Below are 5,423 nucleotides of genomic sequence, written 5' to 3'. Positions count from 1 at the left end.
TTAGAAAATATAATCTTTGGAGCGAAGTTTCTGTTAGCATGTACCACAAACTGATAAGGGCAGAGTAAAGGGACAAGTAAGTGATTAAACAGCTAATCCCACTAGGGTATTGCAAGTAGAAAAATTATGGAAGACCCATGTAAGTTAATGACTACTCAAGAGAGCTATTTGCTTAACCACAAAACCAAGTAAGCTTGCTTAGCAGCAAAAGCCATGCAAAAGAAGCACGAGACATGCCCCCAAACAATAAAACAATATAGGAAATTGATATATTTATTAACTAATTGCCTCACTCACCTCCAGGATACTTTTCTCCATACATATTTTGGCTAAAAACTCCTTGATCTTCTCTTCACAAGACAGCAGTTTTGCAATCAAAACTGCCAGGTAGCATGCAGGATCTTAGTTCCCCAACCAGGGATCAAACCCAGGCCCTGGCAGGGAAGTGCCAAGTCCTTAAACACTGGGTGGCCAGGGATTTCTCCTCAGAATAACATTTGTAAGAACATAAAATTAAAACATATAATTTCAAAGAAAACTAATTAGAATGGACTATCAGGCATCTGCGGGCCCATGGTAGGAACTCCTCTGTGGAGTAGCTCTTATTTGAGTCTTTCCTCCCTGCCTGAATGACCACGTTTGGTCCCTTGTACGTCAGGTGAATATGCACATTGCTGGGGAACGATGCAAGGATCCCAGGGACTTTGTCCAGAGTGTGGATCTTCAGGACTTCCCTGGTGGTCCAGTGGCTAAGACAATGCATGGTCCCAATGCAAGGGGCCTGAAACTAGATCCCATATGCCTCAACTAAGAGTTTGCAGGCCACAGATAAGACCTGGTGCAGCCTAATAAATAAATGCTGTGCTGTGCTGTGCTGTGCTTTTAGTCACTCAGTTGTGTCCAACTCTTTGCAACCCCACAGACTTTAGCCCACCAGGCTCCTCTGTCCTTGGGGATTCTCCAGGCAAGAATACTGGAGTGGGTTGCTATGCCCTCCTCCAGGGGATCTTCCCAACCCAGGGACTGAACCCACGTCTTCCACGTTGCAGGAGGATTCTTTATCATCTAGCCACCAGGAAGCCTGAAGGAATAAATAAATAGAAAAAATTTAAAAAGAGTGTAGATCTTCAGGGCAGCACACCACTACTGTCACAGCCATCCTGGGCAGCAACTACTTGAGAAAATCAGCTAAAAAAAGAGGTCAGGTATTCACTGGTGATAGTGTCCTGTTTGGAAGCAGCAGGTCTGATATTTCTGAGTGAGCCCAGGGTTCTTGGACAAAGGAGAAGAAGGAAAGGAAGCTTCAGTAAGATGTGGGCTTCCTGCTTATAGGTGCTTAGGGGGCACTTATGAGTGATTATGGGAAAATAAAAGAGATGTTACTCTAGTTATCCCTCAAACTGGTGAAGTGGGTCATACCTATTTCATTCATTTCTATATTGTTCGATGAAAAAAAAAATTTTTTTTTTACAATAACCGAGTGCAACTTCTGTGACAGAAAGAAAATAACCTACGTAGAACTTTCATTTCATTAATGATATTGTCTCATTCATGCTTCCTGAATTCAGACATCATAAGCCTTTTGGCAGATGTTGTGGAATCTGAGAAAGGATTAGCAGACCCAGAATCACTGAGACCCAGAGAACTTCTCTGCCAAAAGAAAGGGACAGGAGAACTCCATAAATTCTTACCCTCTAGACATATTTCCATGATTCTGATAAGCAGTAAATCAGTAATAAATGCTCACTGTAGACAGTGCTGAGACTATTGTTATTGAGCCCTGAATTGAGGGATTAGTAAGAATAATATATGCCTGGAGACATGTGTCTTCACACTGTGTGATCTCAGAAAAGCAGGGAGTTTGTGGAGCCCCCTTGGGAGTTGTAGGCAGTAGAAGGATGAGTTTGGAGCCAGAATGGAGCATAGCTGCTTAATTTAGTTTTTATATGTTGAACTTGCTTATCCTTTGAACAATTAGGGCTAAAATAAATATGAAAACAACAGCACTGAAACCTATTATTTATGAGAGAACTAGATTCAAATTGGGAGAAGTAAAGTTCTGGGTGATGGAAAAGATGTTACTGACTCTCTAATAAGCATACACAAGTCAATTCTGTGGCTACTCAAAGTTCAGTCATGCCACTCCCATGGTGGTCCACTGGTTAAGAATCAGTCCTCCAATAAAAGGGACATGGGTTCAATCCCTCGCTGGGGAACTAAGACCCCACACACTGTGGGAAATCTAAGCTTGTCTGCCACAATGACTGAAGCCCACTAGAGCCTGTTCTCTGTGGATTGCAAGAGAAACCTGCACACCACTACTGAGACTGAGAGCAGCCAAAAAAAAAAAAAAAGTAACAAGCAGAAGGCCAGCAAACAGCTTCCCAGGTACCAGAAAACTCTCCAGATGACTGGATTGTACATACATCTGTGACAATGTAACACAATGATTTATGAAAACTTCTCTGGGAGAGGATTATAGGTAGTTGGAAAGCATAAACTCATTTATTCACTAAAATTCACTGCATGCTTCCTGTGTGCCTATCATGGTCCTAGATGCTGAGGATAAGTAGTGAACAAAATACCAGAGCCCAGCTCTCATGGAGACTACACTTTAGTGGGGGTCATAGACAATACAGAGTAGATACAGAAAACGCAAGAGTGATAAGAGCTATGAACATGAGTAAAGCAGATTAACACCCAAAAAAGATGTCCTCTTTGTTAGGGGAAGCAGACTGATTGAAACTGCCCACCCTGGCCAGGCACCATAGTAACCATTTGCATGAGTTGTTTTATGACAGGAGATCCTGATAAGGAATACAGAACTAATAAGCCACCACCAACTGGAAGAGTTTGGGAAAGGTCGAAAGGAGACAGTACGTGTCCGTCCACTTCCCAGAATCCCTCTCGCTAGCATCCATCTTGGCTGAACAATGCATGCGCCACCAGGAAAGACTCTGAATTAGAGTGATTGGCCAAAGACCACCTGGAAACTAATCCCATCACCATAAAACCTGAGACTTCGAGCCACGTGTCAGAGCAGTTCTCCTGGGTTCCCTTACCTACTGCTCTCCACCCGAGTGCCCTTTCCCAATAAAATCTCTTGCTTTGTCAGCACGTGTCTCCTCGGACAATTCTTTTCCGAGTGTTAGACAAGAGCCCAGTTTCAGGTCCTGGAAGGGGTCCCCTTTCCTGCAACATTTTCATTATAGGGGACTGGAATGCAAAAGTAGGAAGTCAAGAAATACCTGGAGTAACAGGCGAGTTTGGCCTTCAAGTACAGAATGAAGCAGGGCAAAAGCTAATAGAGTTCTACCAAGAGAATGAGCTTGTCATAAAAACACCCTCTTCCAACAACACAAGGGAAGACTCTACACATGGACATCACCAGATTGTTGACACTGAAATTAGATTGATTATATTCTTTGCAGCCAAAGATGGAGAAGCACTATATAGTCAGCAAAAACAAGACCGGGAGCTGACTGTGGCTCAGATCATGAGCTCCTTATTGCCAAATTCAGACTTAAATTGAAGAAAGTAGGGAAAACCACTAGACCATTCAGATATCACCCAAATCAAACCACAAGTATACAGTGGAAGGGAGAAAATAGATTTAGGGGCCTAGATCTGATAGACAGAGTGCCTGATGAACCATGGACAGAGGTTCATGACATTGTACAGAAGACGGGGAGCAAGACCATCCCTATGGAAAAGAAATGCAAAAAAGCAAAATGGCTGTCTGAGGAGGCCTTATAAATAGCTGTGAAAAGAAGGGAAGCCAAAAACAAAAGAGAAAAGGAAATTCAAATTAACCCATTTGAATGCAGAGTTCCAAAGAATAGCAAGGAGAGATAAAAAAACCTTCCTCAGTGATCAATGCAAAGAAATAGAGGAGAACAATAGAATGGGGAAGACTAGAGATCTCTTCAAGAAAATTAGAGATACCAAGGGAAAATTTTATGCAAAGATGGGCTCAATAAAGGACAGAAATGGTATGGACCTAATAGAAGCAGAAGATATTAAGAAGAGGTGGCAAGAATACACAGAAGAACTGTACAAAAAAGATCTTTACCACCAAGATAATCATGATGGTATGATCACTCACTTAGAGCCAGACATCCTGGAATGTGAAGTCCAGTGGGCCTTAGGAACCATCACTATGAACAAAGCTAGTGGTGGTGATGGATTTCCAGTTAAGCAATTTCAAATCCTAAAAGATGATGTTGTGAAAATGCTGCACTCCATATGCCAGCAAATTTGGAAAACTCAGCATTGGCCAAATCACACATACCTATACATTTCAGAAGAAATTTAGTGATGAGTTTTGCTCGTTGATCAAGCCTCCTTGGAGGTCTCCTATTCACACCCATCACCTTCTAAAAGTGTTCAGACTCATTTCCTTTCCTGGTCTTCCTCCACTCCAGCCACACTGGCCTCTTTGCTGTTCCTCAAACAACCCTGCAATTTCCTCAAGTTCCTGCCTTGTAGCCTTTCTGCTTTTGTTTCCTTTTTCTGATATGTTATTCCCCAGGAGTTGTGCTCCTTTACTTCTTCTTCCTTTTTTTTTTTTTTTTAGTAATTAATTAATTTTAATTTGGCTGCACTGGGTCTTGGTTACAGCATACATGATCTATTTCCTTGACCAAAGATGGAACCTTGGCCCCCTGCATTGGAAATGTGTAGTTTTAACCACTGGATGACCAAGGAAGTCCCTTTTCTTACTCTTTTTAGGTCTCTGCTCAAAGTTATCCTAGTAGAAAATTATTCTCTCCACCCTGTGGAAAATGCTCTTCCCCACCACTCCACCCCATTAGTCTGCTTTGTCAGTTCAGTTTAGTCGCTCAGTCGTGTCCAATTCTTTGCGACCCCATGGACTGCAGCACACCAGGCCTTCCTGTCTGTCACCAACTCCCGGAGTTTACTCAAACTCATGTCCATTGAGTCAGTGATGCCATCCAACCATCTCATCCTCTGTCTCCCCTTCTCCTCCTGTCCTCAATCTTTCCCAGCATTAGGGTCTTTTCAAATGAGTCAGCTCTTCGCATCAGGTGGCCAAATTATTGGAGTTTCAGCTTCACCATCAGTCCTTCCAATGAACACCCAAGACTCATTTCCTTTAGGATGGACTGGTTGGATCTCCTTGCAGTCCAAGGGACTCTCAAGAGTCTTCTCCATCACCACAGTTCAAAAGCATCAATTCTTTGGCACTCAGCTTTCTTTATAGTCCAACTCTCACATTCATACATGACTACTGGAAAAACCATAACGTTGACTGGATGGACCTTTGTTGACAAAGTAATGTCTGCTTTTCAATATGCTGTCTAGGTTGGTCATAACTTTTCTTCCAAGGAGTAAGCGTCTTTTCATTTCATGGCTGCAGTCACCATCTGCAGCTATTTTGGAGCCCCCCAAAATAAAGTATG

This window comes from Bison bison, unplaced genomic scaffold, assembly GCF_000754665.1.
Source record: "Bison bison bison isolate TAMUID 2011002044 unplaced genomic scaffold, Bison_UMD1.0 scf7180017864135, whole genome shotgun sequence".
Taxonomy (NCBI): Eukaryota; Metazoa; Chordata; class Mammalia; order Artiodactyla; family Bovidae; genus Bison; species Bison bison.
This window is presented reverse-complemented; position numbering follows the sequence as displayed.